The sequence below is a fragment of the Myodes glareolus genome, chromosome 21, assembly GCF_982192425.1.
Source record: "Myodes glareolus chromosome 21, mMyoGla1.1, whole genome shotgun sequence".
Lineage (NCBI taxonomy): Eukaryota > Metazoa > Chordata > Mammalia > Rodentia > Cricetidae > Myodes > Myodes glareolus.
The window spans coordinates 47,431,285-47,450,274 of NC_142046.1; the positions used below are offsets into that span (position 1 = coordinate 47,431,285).

Consider the following 18,990-nt stretch of genomic DNA (forward strand, 5'->3'; position numbering starts at 1 on the left):
TTTGTTTTTTTTTTTTTTTTTGGCGAGTTCGACCTTTCTCTTTCTTTCTCAGGCAGATAAACGGCGTTATTATCATATTGTGGCCCCATAGCCGTCAGGAGTGCCACTCGCTGAGTTTCTTGTATGCCATATCCGGTCACCCTTTTTATCCCTTGCAACTCTAGGAAGGACGAGTGGGTACTAACCTGCTCTGCAGCACCTGTGAGGGGACCTTAGTGAGACACCCTGGTTTTTGGTTCCTGGTAGAAAATGCTGAAGAGGATTGCTCATCAATCAAAAGCAATCTGCTCCTTAGGGAGCCTAGTAGACAGCTATAGTAAGTGTCAGATCTAGCCCAAGGGTAGAGTGTTGGTGTCAGGGATTAATTCCTTTCATTTCTAAAAGCTTAAATTCATAGCCATTGAAGATGTTTAAAGACACATTGTGATTTTTAAATGCTTCTCCTGCTGAGGTAATTTTAGGATAACTCACTTCAACACAATAACAATTCAAATACTGTCTCATTTTATATTGCATCACTAGCAATAAAACTAGAAAAGTATGGAAAAAGTAGAGGTAGGAAGCACCACATCACCTCATTCCAAGAGATTGCTGTTGTTTTAAAAAAACAATTTTGATTGTTTTTTTTTTCCATTTAGTTTATGCTTATATATTTAAAACACAGCAGTCCCTCGGTGTTAATGGAATGGAGATTCTGGGACCACACTTGGGACAACAGGATGTGGGGTGCTGTAGAACCTTGCCACTAATAAAATGGTGCTGTATTTGCACAGAGCCACCCTCTTATAATATACTCGATCATTTCTAGGCTTCTTATAATACCCAACACAATTTAATGCTATGCAAATAGTATTTAGGGAGCAATTATGAGAAAAAGAATCTGTCCAAGTTTAGTACAAGTGAGTTTTTCCCTAAGTGTTTCTGTGTTTGGTAGACGTCTGTAATTGGGAACCAGTGGATACAGAGAGCCAATTGTACTATGACCACAGTGTGTATATTGTTTTATTCTCGTTCATAATCGCTAATTCTTTTATGTTTCTCTCCAGTTTTTTTATGCACACTAGTTGCAATTACATCTACTGTATTTATGACAATTTTGACATAAATTTTATTCTATAAACATTTTTATTATATTTGCATCCTCATGGCTCTAGTTTTAATGGCTATCTGATAATCTACAGTATGGAGAATATATTTTAAATACATTTGCATGCTTCCAATTTTTAGCTATTATAAATGTGATGTATTCAAATACCTTTGTATTCAAAACTACATTCTTCTTGTCCGTTAAATCTTGCTGTCCCATGATTCCAGATTTCTAAACTATCATAATTGTACTGATTTATGTAAGCCTAAGCTTCCACAGGTCAAAGACATATGTATGAATATAACAGATTTGTTAAACTGTGAGTGACCATGAACAGTAGCAATTATCAAGCCGAATATTATCTTACCCATTTTTATTACATGTTCCATAGATAGCCATCAGGAATTAAAAAGGTAAAGATGGCCAACAAACAGTGGACAGCTAAATTTACCGAGGTCATAATATTCTAGTACAACATAGTCTTCTAGGAAGCTTCACTTCTGCTTTCATGTTCTACACATGTGACTCTGTATTTCCATATGAAATCTAGGAACCACACATGAACGAAGACAAGAGATAATTGTCTTTCTAGGGCTGGCTCCATTTAGTCGCTATGATTATCTCAAGGGGCTCCCATTTTCCAACAGCCAATATAATTTTGTCTTTATGGCAAAAATAATTTATTGTATATCTAGTACATCTGTTTTCTAATCATTCCTCTTGGACCGCTTAGGCGGGTCCCGTGACTCAGCTTCTGTGAATAGTGCTGTAATAATAGCATTGATGACAAGGATTTCTGTCATATACTGATGTGGCATTTTTCAGGTAAATATCCAGGAGTGGTAGAGGCATGTCAAACAGTAAATTTATTCTCTCTCTCTCTCTCTCTCTCTCTCTTTTTTTTACATTTCTGAGGGCTCTCTATACTGAGTACCCAAAGAGCTGGACTGGACTGGTTTGCATTTTTGTTAGTAATATATGAGGGTTCCCTCTTGCCAACATCTTCACCAGTATTTATTGTTAAAATGAACACATTTTATCAGTTTGTTTATAAAGTTATTGGTTTTCTTCAATGTCTTGCTGGTTTTCCACATTAATACAAGTGAAAAAAGAAATCTGTGGTTAGACAGATTTCCTAAATTAAACACTACATGATCCAACCTTAAGGAGCAGACATATTCCTTTATCCATATGTAACATATTTGTGACTCTAACAGACACACCCCAGTATCAGAAGGATGCATAATTTCTTTCCCCCATAAATAAAACCGAGAGCCAAATATGCTTGGATTGTGGTTTCATGTAATGGTGCTCTCTGATAAAAATAGACATGAATAATGAATACTAAATAGGAACCTGACTATATGAAGAAGAAAGAAAGAGCATGCTTCATACCAAGCAGCCTGCCACTAGCATTAGCAACCATGGAAGCAAGCTCATTAGTACGTTTGCCTAAAGGAGAAATCTAATTTACTTCTTGCATTTATTCAGCTTGTATGTTAACGTAAAGCTTGGAGGTGGATTTCTTGATCAGGAGTATGGTTTCAATCTGCCCAAGCTGCTTCTATATAGTGGTGTCTTAGATACTCATCACAGTTGCATTTAGTTGATGACATTCTAGATTTGAAGTGTTGTGGAAAAGGCAGCCTTGCTTTGTTCATTTTTAATCTTTACTAAAGTCATTAAGAGAAAGTCTATATTCTTAAAAGTTAGCTATGACGGAACCACTTGGTATCTAAGGAATAGATTTTCTTTGCAAGCTTCCCCTGCCGTACCTGTGCACTGAGAGACAAAGACGGTGTCTTCTATTCCTTGTAAGCCTGTCCTTGCCTGATGCATAAAAATGACTTAAGAATAGCATTGAATAGCTCTACATCTAAGTTTCCTGTATTTTTAGCCTTGCTTCATGTTATCATCTTTCTTTTCCCTAAATTAAAAACCCTACTCATTGAGTTTTCTTTCCTTCCTCCCCAGTTTGAGTGTCTGCCAAGTTCATTGCCCAGTCTTCTTCTCTACCCCGAGACGACCACCCTATTCATTCAGAGCTTTATATCTTTTTTTTCTGAAATAATTTAACAATCTCTCAGGTTCTTTCCACAACTCACTCTTTGAAGAGTTTTCAGAGCTTCGTAAAAACAGATGTAACCAAGTCCCCTTCGCTATCTTGTATGGTGCAGATCTATGCGAAGAGAGGCTCCAAGAATCACAAGGGCAAAGGCTTGGTCCTGCCAGACCGACCATCCTTGGACTGCCTTCCTCAGGGCTCTCCACAAGAGCTTCAGTCATTCCTCACGATTTTGTTATGTCTTCTGCAAAGCCTATCATCACGGCAGGGTACCATGCCTAGAGCCAGGCTAGATTGAAACTTAAGTCACGCTTCCTAGACTGACTGAGCTATTTGCCTGGCCTGAGACCCAGTTATGTCATCTATAAAAAAGAGAGCTGAAGAAAACTCTATCATAGACTTGTTTCGATGATTTATGTGAGTTAATTATTAATTATAAAACAGTCAGCAGTTGGTAACTATGCAAATTAGGTGAATTTGGATACTGCTGTCCACTCTTGTCTTTATGTTCTTATGCATTCTTCAGTTATAAAATACCTTCATCATCCTTCTATTGATCCTTCATATCTGGTTCTGCATGTAGATGGAAAAAATCACTTAGGTCACTGGCTATACTGTTTATCTCTCTTAACATGTCAGAAAATAAAACTCGTTCCGAACATTGATAGTCAGTGAATATAAATTAGATGCTGCCATCAAATCTACATCTGCTTACATACTTGCATCAATGATTCCATATAAATAATAATCCAAGGCTGTTTCTGTATGTACCCATTTTATATACAAAAACAATTTATTTGATTGGTCAAGTATTTGTGGGTTTGTGTTAATGAAAAACAAAATAACAACAACAAAAACCATCTTTCTCTTAGTCTTGTCTCCAAAGCAGTCTTGTGGTATCTTTAGTTATGGAATATAATAACCTCATCGACTTGAAAAATTCATCCATTCTATTCCACTGTTCTTTTTGTTTTTTTTTTTGAACTGTTCAGTTTCTGGTTGATTTTCGGTTGTCCCATTTAATTCCATATTTTGTTTTGCCCCAAGTTAGATATGTAAATCAGCCTAAGAAGAGATTGCTATTATACCCTTGCTGATGCCGCTATGACATAAGTGTATCCATTGTGTTCCTGGGAGGTTTGCTTCATTTGGTCTTTTCTCTTAACAAATGTTGTTTTCTAATGCCTTTGTGAGAGTAGAAGGAAGGGTCAGAGCAAATCTGGACACTTCATTCTTTGGGCCACTTTGCATACAGATTTTCTTGGAGCCAGGTTCAGATGATTTATGTTCGTATTGTAGCTGCTGTAGTTGGAGCTATAGAGCAATTCCAGCCATTTAACCTGTGCCCTTCAGAGCGTCCATTCACAAACTGCTAAATTCAACATCTGCTGCTTTCATAGTCTAATGTCCAAACAGAAGGCAAAGCTACAAGGATGAAACTCTACGTTTCTTTGCTTTGACGGGTAGCAGTGGGTGTTGTATGTGTTAGCCAGTATTTGTGTGAGTGTGTTAACCCTAACGCTTCATTATCAACATTAAATTTTTCTTTTCTGCCCAGACAGAATGTATTCTTTTCCCTCCCTTAGCCTGTCCCTGGGTGATAGAATCAGATATAAAAAAATAACGTAAATACTATTCTGTGCGGTTTTTATTCAAAGAAGCTTGTTTGGGCCTCCAAAACACGTTAGTAATATTTGACATTAAATATTTTCAGATTATTTGAAAGTTGACCCTCTGATGGCAGTACAAACCAAAATATGTGCAAAATTACTGAACATGATAAAGTTAGCTTAATTAATGTTCTCTAGTCTGGTTAGGACCAGTAGCCTAACCTTTGAGCCTTTAGCCTTGGAAGTCATCAGTGAGATCAAAAGCCAGTTTGTCTCACCAGGTTTAAGATTCCCTTGTGCTAGACTCTTGCCTCAGTTATCACCCTTAGTTCAAGCTCACTGTTTCTGCCCACGTCTTCAAACACTTGGTGGCTGGCCCAGTACTCCATCGAGCTACCCAGTGGCAAGCCGTCTTCTTTGTCTGTCGCTCCGACCTGACCTCTCTCCTCCTCCTTTGGTCACCTCATAGCAGCACGTCCATACCAGAAATACTCTCCTCTCTAGCTTCATGCAGCTCAGAGGGGCCACCACCTTTTTTTTTCTTCTTCTTTGGTTTTAACTGTTGAACATGTGCCTGCATCTCCTATCTCACAAAGTCAACTCCAATTTCCTCTTATTGTAGTTTATAAAGCTCTGCCCTTGTCTCTGTATATTCTCCAAGGTGACATTTATGTTGTAATTCCCTTTCCCCTAGAGGGCCTCTGGGTGACTTCCCAATCATCCTAATGGTAGACTTGGGGTAAGCAATCCCCTGACACAGTAGCTCCGAGAATTTGGGAGTAAGTGTTTCCAATTGAAGCCAGGGATTTTTGAAGATCTATCCTTACAATGTTCAGACACCTGGAAAAGAATTCAGTAGAGGCAGCCACAAGGGAAGGAGAGGGAGTTAACCCGTACTTATTCACTAAAGAATAGCAAAAAATTTGGAACCATCATACACAATTTTATTATGAAAGATTTGCGTTCTCTTTTAGGTTATGATATCCGAAAGGAAAATTGTCAATAGATTACTCAATTAATTATTTTATATTGCATCAATATTTTTCTGATTTTAATAGGAGTATCTACATACATAAATTATACTGATTTGATTCAAAGTACATATTGAATTGATAAGATATTTGGAATTGAAGCAGTGTTCCCGTGTCGCAGCCTTTCTATCATATTCTCTACAGCAATTTTCTTATTGACTTTTTTTTTTTTAAAGATAGACTCTGATCTTCTGGAGAACAGTTAATAGTTCATTTTCATATCCCTAGCAACTGTCTCAGTGGGTGAGACATGGTGCCTTCCAATAAATGTTTGTCGAATTGGTCTCACTTGTTCCTGGATTTTTAAGTTGATACAGTAAACTTACTGACTTCCCAGAACAGACTGGGAGGAAACGCAGGGCAACCACATTGAGGGAGAAATCAACAAGAGGTGTTGGGGTAGAATCCAGGGTAATGCAGCCTCGAAACCCAGACACTTGGGGAGATAGCCTTTCTTCTCAGCGGATGGTCCTTTTAGCAGAACTCAACGCCTGTGTTACTTTGGAAGCTAGAAAACAAACGCCTTAGATTTCCATTGATAACCTTTGCCGATTTTGAAGGGAAAAGTTATGAAACCAACTGATTCTGTGATGTCGATTTGCCCTCAGAGGAAAACGAACCTAGTAAGAATTAATAGCAAGAGTTGAACTCCCTTTTCCAGTCCACAACTTTCAATATCATAAATTAAGACACCCCTTTAATCTTGGACGCAATGTGCTGTTTTAAGCTGCGAGCTTGTGTTTCTCTGTCAATTTCAAATCTGCAGAACTCTTGGCTGGTGAAATGTTACATAAGCAGAAGCGCCGTTGTTTATTGTGTGATGTGAGAATCTCTGCTGCAGGTCTCCTGCCATGCTGCAGACAGAGGATTCCAGAGTTTTGATTGTAATGATATGCCTGGTTTGTGACTTGCCTTAATCGTGAGGCAAGTTCCTGCGATTCCAAATTACTTCTTAAATGTCTTCCATTTTTTTTTTATACATTAGACAAAGGATGATCTCTTCCTCCAAAAGTCCCATTTGTACTTGATGTAAAAATAATTTATTGTAATTATTGTAATCAGTTATTAAAATTTTATGACCTATGTTTTCTTATTATTAATATTTAACCAATGCTTGGTTACATCCAACCTAGAGAGTTGAAACATAGAAGTATTACTGTATATTTCAAGACTTTCCCACTAAGAAAGTATTTTTTCCTGCTTTACAGACTTGATAATTGGGTATCAGATACTACAGTAACTTACCAAGGCCATTTAAGACAGTAGTAACCTGGGTTATTACTATTGTGTAATCCATTCTTCCTCTTTTCGGTCTCTATGGCTCTGGCATCTACCTTTAATTTTCCTTTTTCTTTTTTCTTTTTAATTTTAATTTTCCTCAAATGACCTTATGTGGATTTTACACTTAACATATTGTGTTGATAGTCTTCCTCCCAGCGAGTCTTCATTTTTTTCCTAGGCATTTATTTGTAGCAATTTTTATATTGATTTCTCTTATCTTTAGTTCTCACATTAAATTATTTCTTTTCATACCTGTACACCAAATTCAGACACAGACAGATTTTTTTCCCCTCCTCCCTCCCACTCTCTGACTCCCCCGCCACACCCTGCAGGACACCAAAGGAACTCTGAAGTAATTTGATTTTTTTCATAGCAGGTTCTCTCATTGAACTTAGCACCCATTTTGTCTCACTGTTTTGAAGTGATGCAGTAAAAGAAGAAATGGCTGCCTTTTGTTTATTTCCTTGTATGTACATGTGATGACGTCATTAAAGGTGTTCATATGATGCGGCAGGAGCCTTTTGTTTGCACTTTTGCTTAAGACTCCAGGTTCTGTATGTTTAGTGTCGTTCCTGTTGTAGACAGGAAGATGAACATGGGAGGTCTGGGACAAATACTTGAAAATGGTGGCGCTTCAGCATATCTCAATATTTCTTTCATGCTAAGAACAACCTATTACTTAAGCCATGAGACATTCCAGATCAGTAATCACCCTTCAAATAATATCAAAAATGTTAAAAATTGTTTTTAGTACTTATTTTTAACCACACTGACTTATTCTGCATTGTTTTTTAAAATTAGCTGGCAAAATGTTCACATTGCAGTGTTCTTCTCTTAGGAACCAAGAGTCTATTGATTGAAGTTGGATGCAAGTGTGTGTATATTGATAAACATATGAATATATACATGTGTACCTTCACTCTTTTTAAGATTCAAGGCTGACATTTTTATTAGGGCCACGACAATGCCCTGTATATCCATATATTGGTGCAGGAAATTTTTTATGATTACTTTATGGTGCTCCTGGCACTTCCTTCTGTGATCTTCATTGAATTTTCATGTATTTGCCATAAGATAATCCCTGACATTTGTGACTGAAAAGCTTTTAGATATCAATTCAAGTTAGACAGACTACCAATAAACTATCTCATAAATGTATGGCATGTTTAATCAAATTCTGTCAACTAAGCAGGCTTTTTGTTTGTTTGTTTGAAGATCCGTAGTTGATTTTCACGTTTTGAGAATTTATTTTTGCAAAGATAATGTGATTGTGTGCAGACATACACAGTATACATGCCTTAAAACAGTATCTAAGCCGCTAAAGTTTCCTGTAAATGTTGAGCCATCCTCTCCAGAAGTACTTGTTAGCACTAAAATCAGATAAGGTAAACCATATGCTTTATTGAGGTAAGCTGTCTAAAATAAGTTACTGCAATCTTAAGAATTAGTATGAACCATCTGTTCTTTGACTTGAGATCTTCATTGTTCATTGTAGTCAGCTGTTCTAGGGATGTGTCATCTTTTGAGAAGATAAATTAATCACCTACCTCATTTATATCTTTCAATAAAAAGACCCTAACCCTCTCACCTTCCTTATCAAAAAGAATTGGCATCTATTTTTATATACATATAATATCTTTTAGAGATGGGGATTTTACTGGAGGAAATTCTGAGGGAACCAGCATCCGGCCTTTTAGTGGGGGTTGCGGGACCAAGGAAAGAAGTGGTAGCTATTAAAAGGTTAAAATGTACTGTAACTTGGCTCTTTAGTACAGGACTCTTCCATAATATTAATGCAACAGTATTTTCAGAAACGGAAGGTAGGAAAAGGCTTGGGCAAGTTTGCTTCCCATAAACTCTTACTCAACCTCCAATTAGCATAAAATCTAGCCCCCCCCCCCCTTTTTAATGGCTGGTGAATCATTTTCAGTACCAATAAAATGTCATGTACGGATTTCCCCAAATTGCGCTGCATGAATGTCTTAGGGCAGTTCCCTAATCTGTTATTTCTTCCTCCTAGTAGAGTCAGCTGATAAAAATATCCATAGGCGCAGTGAAGTCAGTGGCAAGCCTGGCTTTCTCAGGCAGAAAGAACTCCATGTGATCACATCTAGGCAGCCTCACGGAGGCTGAGGCCGAGCGTGCGGCAAGCGGGAGGTAATGGGTCTTTGTGCGAGCAAAGCTCTTGTCTCGGAACAATAAAGCATATGGTACCGGCAATAAAACACGGGGCTGGGAAATGTAAGAAGATTCCACTGAACCAGGAAGAGCGATGCGTTTTGCGATGCTGACACGTACTATAAAATGATAATCGATTTATTTTGGATTCTAATGAATAGGGAGTGCCAGGACTCGACTACGGCTGTTTGAACAGGTCGGTGACTTTTATAACCCCCCCCTCCCTTGTATGTGATTGCATTTAAATTAGGTTGGGCTAATGTGTGTTCTGCCTTCAACAACAACTTTACAAGGTATTTGCAATGTGTAATAGGAAGGATGCACCTGAACTGATCCAGCAAGATTGAATTTTTGATGAAGTCAAATATAACAGAAATGCTGATATTATTATATTGAACTGAAGAGTTAGTCAATTTAAAGATTGATAGGTTAGAAAAAATTTATTTAATAATTTCTAATACTTTAGGGATGCAGAAACATATAAAACAGAATGGCTAATGCATAGCTGCTATAAAAAAGCTTCACTTTTTCTTGTGAAAAATTCCTTATTGCCTTAGTTTATATTAATTATAGAGGATGAATCATTCAGATTTGCTAGTGTTTTTCAATATACTGCAGGATATTTATGTAAAATGTATAATTTTTGAATAAAATTTTAAAAGAAAAATTGCAAATGTTATTTAAAGATATATTTATACTTTAGTGATATATCCGTACTAATATTTATTTGCTTTTTATAAAACCTTTTATATATTAAAAAATCTTTTATATATTTATGTTAGTCATAAATATGTGAAGAAAAGCGAATTAACTTAATTTTAAAAACAGGATTAAATTAATCATTTGATTATCAGTATTTTCACTGGTTCACCATTTCAGAAAAGGAAACCTATGCCTTTGTGGGTATTTATAAAATATCTGCACACATAATGTTTATCTGGAGAATAACTAGATCTTGGGTTTATGAGTAATTGAGAAGTTTGTATTTCAAATAGACAGATTGCTCTGTGTACAAATTTGAGGCCAGGAGTAAACTCTAGCAGATAGCAGTTCACCAGTCAAAATTATTGGAAAAGACCAGCCGTACCTTGAGGAGACTCTTCGAGCTGAAATATGCAGTTTAACTTTGTTCTATGTTTTTATTGATGTGTCGTTTAAAGGCATCCTGGGACCTAAATTCTTTACAATTAATATTTGGGTTCCATTTAGACTGATGATCTCTAACGCACTCGGGCACATTTAGCATTTTTCAGAATTACTAAAGTGACTGCATCTATGTGTATAGTGCCTAATGTAAATTGATGTCTGTAAATGGTGTTTAAACCGCCACCACCACCACCACAACAACAACAACAAAAAAAACGCCCCATATGCCGGATTATGCATGCGATACATATTACACTTTAAAAAAAAGAGCCATGTCTCCAAAACAAGCGACGTTAATGACAATTTAAAATTGGCCCACTACACGTATTTAAATGAAGTATTTGACTATTTGGGTTTCCTTGGTTACCAGAGTCGCTGCAGACAGCTCATGGTGGGGAGACGGTAAACAAGTAGCATAAGACTGAGACAACCACTAAAATCTTTCATCCATTAATGGACCTAGGGGGTGTGATGTTGACAGCCTGGTGAAGCATGCCCACTCCCAATTGCGGGTCCGGGTGCTCGGGGATGCAGGTACCGGGGCTGAACCGCAGCTCCACAATTCCTTACCCAGCATTCCGCTTTGGCTGCTGGAGCATTGCCGGAGCCTTATGCAAATGAGACCAGCGCAGGCTTTGACTGCAGAAGAGGAGGGGGCAGAAGGGAGTTCAAAGGTCACGGGGCTGGCTGAAAGCTGGATCAGTTGCCTGGAAAAAAAAATGATCCTGGGCTTCTGCAGCCCTGTTTTGCAGCTGTTGAAGGAAGTGCGCTTTATTTCTGAAGATTTTACAGCGTGTGCCGTAGTCATTTAAAGTACATGCAGGTACGGTGACATTTCGTGATGCGCCTGATTTTAGTTCTTTTAAAGACACTGATGGTGATTGGTTATTTAAATTCTCTGTGGCAGTTGGCAGGATGTTGCTGGTTTTCAGGCACCCTCGCTAGTTCCTTCTTGTTATTATCATTATTCTTATTTTTTTTCCTCCTAGTGTTTCCCTATTTGGGGTTTTTTTGTTCTGATGGACTATTTCATGAGAGAAACAGGCTTGGGTTTCTAAATAATTCTGCCTTTTGGGTATGTGTGAATTTTGAAGAGCTCGCTGATTGAAATATCTAGATAAATATTAACACTTAAAACTTTCAGTGGATTTTTTTTAATTTTATGGAAATACATTTTAAATAAGAACTGAGCTCCAGCCTAAGATTTTTGTGAGGTATGTGGATTTAAATAATGGAGTTCTTTTGTTCATAGCTGCAAAACACCATAAGGATAATTTAAGAAGTTATGTTTTAATTTTAATACAGGGTTTGGTTTTGAGAATCTTCACTCTGTTGCATTGTTAAAAATATTACTAGAGAAGTGATTACTTATTTTTGGTTTAAGTTCCTGTGATCCTTTTTATTTTTTAATTGTTATTAAATTTCTTCAGACTTTTCAGACAATGTTGCTTACATTTAATACATTCCACTGCCTCTGACTTTGCCTTTTAGTTAAATCAGGATCCTGAGGGGATCCTCATGAATGTCATAGCAGGATGCAGCCCCCCCCCCCCAGGAATATCACACTTTTGTAGAATGTGTGATTACATCATAGTAAATCTGCCCCACACCAAACAAGTGTGTAGTCACATTCCTTGTTCACACTGCTCTTTAATTTCCACACCATATTTTAAGTAAACTTAAAACAGCACAATCCAACTATGCTCATCCACTCTGTTAAAAACATGTAACATGTATCGGTTCAGTTGTTGGGATGTTGATGAGGAAAGTATGTTATTTTTATTTGTGTCGACTGCGCGTCTGTCTCTGTTACAGGTTTTGTGTGTGGTGTGCGCGTGCGTTGTCCATGCTGGGTACATGAAGGTACAAAATAGGCATTTCACCATGAAACTGCTGTTTTTCACGTCCATATTTATGTGAAAAGTTTTAAAATGAAATTTATACTGCTTACCTCGAAGGAACTAGTACATATTTAGAAAGACAATTATTTTCTTTGTACCTTGAACAGCGAGTTAATTTTACTGTAAAGAATGAAATGGGGAAGCTTGATAACAGAATCTTCTACCTAAAATAAAGAGAAGTTTGAGTGGAATACAGCAACTGGAATGTATGGACATTTAATCAGTGAAGGACAGTTATTTCAAATATTTATGAAACTCACGGTGTCGTGATTATTCATTGCCAGATTCCCACTCTCTATCACTCACTGGGGACAGTGTGACATTTGTCCAGGACACTTAGTTGAGTTTATGAAATGGAATTCACGTTTTCATTTTTAAAAGTGCAAAAAATTGCAGGTTCTTTTTTTTCTTCTGAACACTTCTTGTTGTAAAACTTTCAATAGCTTACGCTACAGGAAATACATTTTAAGTAAATTACTTCCTCTTTTCCATTGACCAGAATATGCTGACCTCTGGTCTCAGCATTATTTGTAGATGTTTATGAAGATTACTAAACACTGCATGTGCACATGTATGGATTCTATGCACTATAATACACATTATATAGCTATTACTTGTAACATTGCATGTATATTATCTAATGAAGAAGCTAAACAGAATCTTTCAGATTGTTTAAGCATACTTGACTGACAATTTAAAAAAAAATTCTGTTAATTTAGATAGTGCCAGTAGTTTGGTGCCTACACACCCTGTGTGTGTTATAGACAGAGAAAAGAAAGAAAGAAATGAGGTTAATATTAATATAGGCAGTGAAATGCTTTTAACTTTGGGCCTATAGCAGTTACCAGGGAGCATTATTTGAATATAGAAATAAAAATACAGTGTGGGCAAAGAAACAGAGCCCATGAAGCGTCTTAGAGAAAACATGATAATAGATATATGAGGAATAAAGAGAATTGTGCTTCTGTGAGCCACAAGAGAGCTATTTATGTCCTGCAGCTAATTTATGGCTTTGAATATCCTGGGTAATTTATGTCTCGATGCAAATTCACTCCAAACTTTGAAGTCTTTTTGCATTGCCTAATCCATCCTACTTCCATACAGACCCCAGCAGCTTGCATGGAGTACGCTCATGGGCTGGGCTTCTAAATGTATATAGAAAAATGTATTTATGTAAATACAATTCCGATTAAACTTGAGAAGTAGACGAGTAAAGAGAGGAGTCTAAACACAGACCCTTGGGGGTAGATAGGTAGTGTGTGTGACGAAGCAATATCATATCCAACTTCAAAGGAATCTTTAAAGATTTTTTTTCCCCAAAACCAAATATCCTGATTTCTGATCCCAAGTCTGTCTTTGTCATCGTTTGAAACTAGAGATTGTATTGTAAAAGGTTTTAGGGCAAACATGTGCTCAGTCTAGGCACATGGAGCAGAGCCTAAGAATCTCCAAATAGCTGTTGTCTCTCAAAAGCAAGTGTGTAGGTGTTCAGTTTTACGATCCCCGTGTTTGTCCATGCCTTGAACTTCTGCCGTCTTTGAAATGGAAAGAACAAAGTGACTTTTAGCACCAGTGGGGAAGTATTCAGAATCATTACTGAGTGTTCAAAGCAGCCACATCATTTTAACATGGCAGTTCTTAAGAAGCAATCAAAACAAGAGATTGCCTTTTGATTGCCTCTTTTAGAATTTAAATAAAATTGAATCATTTTCTTGAAAAATATAAGCTCAATGCAATTATGTAAGGATTTTAAGGGTCTTATTAGAACAATAGCAATATTATAGAGACGTTTTATGTAGATGGAAATGAGACTATTTTCCAAATAGCAGGAGTTCATAACTCTCAGAGTCAGTTCTTTTTTTCCTTCCAGCACTAATAACTCTCATGGAAACAAACACAATACACATCATTCTGCATGATGAACAAAGTAGGAATAAGTCTGAACTTTTCTTCCTGATATCAGGGCAATTAATTCATAGCCTTTATTTATTTGTCTGCTCTGAAACACAAAACTGCAGCCTGATTGTCCTCCTGTACCAAGTAGCTTCTTGGTAGTATACTCTTATTATATTCATATTTTTATACTCTTGTGAATTGTATTGTCCCTTTACCGGGTTAATTTTTATTTTAAGCATAATAATTATTCCACAAGGCAACCATTCAAAAATGAGCTCTGTGGTCAATTTTTTTTTGTGGTTTTACACTAAGTACTCAAGCGTAGAGACTTTGTTGAGTAAGAAAAGGAAATTAACAAGTCACCATACTCCCATGTCCCATGTACTAATATTCCTACACACAAATACACAGACACATACACACACAAATGTACACACACACTTACATACACACACATAGTATAATAGGCACAGACTATAGAGAATAAGCACATTTCTTTTTATTTTATCCTCAGAGTAATTTTAAATGAGAAACTATTCCTGTTGTTGTAAGAAGAATGTCATATTAGACTATTGACAATAACTTGACAGTGTTTTATATCTAATAGGGAACGAGTGCTCTAAGTACATAATAAAAACATAAAGACCAATTTTTATTGCCATTAACTAATTATTAGAGCCAGATGTACCTCTGTTACCTGTTTTAGGAGTTGCATTTTTCAAGCCTGGTGACATATTCACAGACTTCTCACCAATGGGGTGGAGGAGATTGCCTGGCGGTCTCCAGGCAAGCTTAGGAATCCATCCATACATTGAGTTGCCCTTGAACCTGTTGAGGCTTCTGTTGTTCTAGTTTGAAGGAACATGTGACAGCATGCCATTTGAAAGTACTGCAGCTGAACCAGAATATGGGTTATGCCATTTACTGCTCTTTTCGTAGATATATAAATGCACTCTCTAGAAATGTGTGAATCTGAAGGAACATGGATGCTGTGAGTTTACTGAGAAAACAAATATTTAAGAATGAAAACAAGCTGGACAGTTGCAGCACACGCCTTTAATCCCATCATTCTACAGCTGAGGCAGGCGGCTCTCTGAGTTCCAGGCCAGCCTGGTCTATGGAGTGACTATATATTGACCTTTTGTTTTTCTTCTTCTTCTTCTTCTTCTTCTTCTTCTTCTTCTTCTTCTTCTTCTTCTTCTTCTTCTTCTTCTTCTTCTTCTTCTTCTTCTTCTCCTCCTCCTCCTCCTCCTCCTCCTCCTCCTTCTCCTCCTCCTTCTCCTCCTCCTCCTCCTCCTTCTCCTCCTCCTTCTTCTTCTCCTTCTCCTTCTTCTTCTTTTTGTTTCAGTTTTTAAGTAAACAGTGTACCCCAGTCTAGCCCAATTCACTCTGTAGCCCAGGTTGGCCTGAAGCATTTGGCCATCCGTCTATCTCAGTCTTCCAGATGCTGGGATTATAGGTAATGCACCATCACTCCCAGCTTCGGATCTTTTTAACACCAACATTTTTAAGGAACTGAGAAATATTGCTTTCAAATCTGGGTTGTTTGTTTAAAACAAGACCACGTGTAAACTTAGGAAAATCCAACAGCAGTTCAAAAAATATAGTATATAATATTGGGGTACTGTATGCTTTCTAGGTAAGTGCTTTTGTTATATAGTTTGTTCTGTAGATTGTTATATAGTTGGTTGTTACATAGTTGCTATATATTGATATGTCATTTTAGCTCTAGGGGGATGTGCAGAAACCAAATAAGGGCGTGGCTAAGAGTTTAGATTTAAAAAAAAAAAAGAGTTTAGATTCAAGTCCCAACCTTGATGTCATTTCCAAGATGTGCCCTGGAACTATGACACATCTTTTCCCAAAGCAAAAAGTGTGCCAAATCTCACTGAAAGCCATACTTAGGCGGCACTAAGAGCTAATGCCTTGAGTTGTAATGAGGCAGTGATGGGGTCAGTCATTGTAATCACTGAGGTTCAAACGCCACGTGACTTTGTGGATACCTTGACTCTCCAAACTTCTGCAGATGTGATGGAGCAATGTGTAGAATTATTTTGTAGCCTGTCCTGGTTTTCACATTTCTGCTTTTGCTGTACCATTTTTCCTTGCTTCATGTAGTAAACATGTTTGTTCTTCACCTTGGCAGCATTCAGACTCTTCTGTTGCTTCTGAGGATTCTGAAATATATCTGTCTGTCTGTATGTCTGTCTGTTATCTATCTATCTATCTATCTATCTATCTATCTATCTATCATCTATCTATCTATCATCTATCTATCTATCTCTTATTTATCTGTCTATTGATAATCTATCTATTATCTATCTACCATCTATATGTCTGTCTGTCTATCTATCTATCTATCTATCTATCTATCCATCATCTATTGATTTTTAATCACAGCAAGAGTTTGACACATCTTAGTTTCTACCTGATGACATAAAAGTACTAATTTGTTTGCTCTCGAAATGACCTTTTATGCCACAGGTTTATTGCTATTTTAAACTTCTCACGAATTATAATGTTGCTTAAGTAACATTGCTTGAATTAATTTAATCACAGAGATTCTCAAATTAAATTTAGAAAATATACCTAAGTTATTTTATTAAAAATAATTTTAGTGGCATTGCTGGAAGGGCCTTTTCTGATTGATATCATAACGCTGCTTCTTTAGAACTTGCTTCAAGAGGAAAACTCCAAGACCATGGTTTCCACTTCTGAAAGTATAGGATGGCCTTGGTGGAACTTATAATTTCTCTTGTGAACAAGTTTTAATTCGTGCTGATTGAACATTTGCTGAAATCTGAAAGCCCAGGTATTTAATTTCACCACACAGATTACTTCTGCTAATTACTGTGTAATGCAATGTCTGCTTCAGGTTGAATGCCAGTTTGTTCCTTGGTAGAGAGTAAAGAACCGTATCTCACCTGAGGTGGTGATTCATTTTAAAGACTGGTCAGAGTCTGTTCTCTTATCCTGATGTTTGAAATTCCCTTTCTTTTCCGTGTAGTATCTTGCTGATCGATTACCAGGGCGTGGACAGGTGTGACTCTGAAGCCTGGCCTTGTCTGTTTCTCAGACCTATTTTTGAACACTTTTTGAGAAAAACGGTGTTGTTTTTAAATTCTGTTCTTTCATACTAGTCCGAGAATTCTTCTGAAGGAAAACGCTTTCAGAGCCCTTAGGTACTCTTTCTCTTCATGGGCTAGTCTATTTTATTGTTCTGTTAGAAACTTTCTAAAAAGTGAGAGAAACTTTCAAATGCTAAGTAGAAAAGGCAGAGTTGGATTTTAGTGCCAAGACAGTAATAATTCTAAGTTCCTCCATGTCTGTGTGGTAATTTATTTTTCCTTCTTAATGTTCTTAGTCTTCACAGTTGCTCAAGACATTAGGCTAAGTACTGTTCCTTAGTCCTAATAGCAAGCACAGAAAATAAATTTTTCATGTCTTCACTTGATACTCTTGCTGATAGAATGGAAAAATTAGCTGACAATAGGCAGATGAACATTTTTCAACCGTTTTAAAAGTCTCTCATTTTCTTGGTTGGTCCTCTCTGCCCTCACTAACTAAAACATCAAATGCTTTTTAAAAAGTTGACTTTGGAGAAAGAGTTTTTGACTCTTCGAGCAGCATGTAATCCACTAAACTAATTTCCTAAATAACAGACAGTCAAATCTTGAGGGAAAGGCCATGAAAAAGTGTGGTCTAGAGGGCCAACCTCCATGGCACACAAAGGCAGGTAACAAACATGGGGAGCTTCTTAGATGAGCGTTCCTGGCACAGTCATACAAAACCTTTTGTCGTTCAACCAAACCCATCAGTTTAGCCATTGGGCCTGCTCATTGAAAAGGAAGACAACGTGAAGTGTTAGACACCACCTCTTCCTTGGAGGCCATAGCCTTTGTCATTTAGCCCCAAGTTGTGGAAATGACTGTATCAGAACCTCTTCCTAGTCCCGCCGTGCCCCCCCTTTTTTTTTTGATAGAACTGTTAACTACACTCGACAAGTAACACTCAAAATCATGCCACTTGTTAACAGTTGACCCAGATATGATAGAACACATGCTGAGAGTGCCGGAGTATGTATTAGTCCCCAGGAGATTGTGATTCAGATGTGATCTGGCGTCAGGTGGGCAGTAGTTATAACAATGTTCTTCCTACTCAGGTCCCGGCAGCGCAGAGCAATCCCTTCAACTCAATTTGCTACTGACTAATGAATGTTTTTTTCCAGGAACAACAGACTCTGTCCTAAAATTTTGAGCAAGTGATCTATGGAGATGTCTGAAAACTTGGTGTCCTTTATTAAAACTACCTAGTGGAGTTTGAGGCAAGGCTATGGAAGAGGCGTACAAATAGCCCGTTTGGTTTGTAGTAGATGTGCAATGAATTCTGACTGGAATTATTTTGTGTGGAACGAGGCAACATAACCATAACCATCGTTTAGGAAAGGCAGATGTTTGGGGAATTATATTCCAATCTAGAACATTCTCATCCCTAAACCAAAAATTTATAGACTCATAAATGTATAAACACCAGTCTGGGGGTGGTTGGTTAAAAATCCTGTGTGCCAGATGAGAGAATAATGAAATCCCAAGGAATATTCTGGGAGATATAGCAGGCTCCTTTCACGCGTGTCAGGAACTATGAGGCTGTAGTGCTAGGGTGTATGGTCCAGTGGTAGAACACTTGCTTAGTTCGCATGAAGCACTGGCTTTGATCCCCAGCTCCTCCTCCAAAGCAAAGCAACTTGAGGGAGCTGTGAAGAGCTTGTCCCACAGATTGAATAACTCACTCATCT

At 37.4% G+C, this 18,990-nt stretch overlaps 1 protein-coding gene across 6 annotated transcripts in view; it reads left to right on the plus strand.

The window, feature by feature from the left end:
- Nucleotides 1-18,990, plus strand: part of Csrnp3 (cysteine and serine rich nuclear protein 3) — a 199,332-nt gene that overhangs the window by 78,583 nt on the left and 101,759 nt on the right. The window contains exon 1 of one of the 6 annotated variants that reach the window (XM_087900025.1): nt 9,156-9,448. The exons of 4 other annotated variants lie outside the window; for them this stretch is intronic. The gene's annotated coding sequence lies outside the window, so the exon portion shown is untranslated. Of the gene's footprint in view, nt 1-9,155; nt 9,449-11,067; nt 11,222-18,990 lie in introns of those variants that run through there. One more of the 6 variants, XM_087900024.1, reaches the window with a different exon arrangement.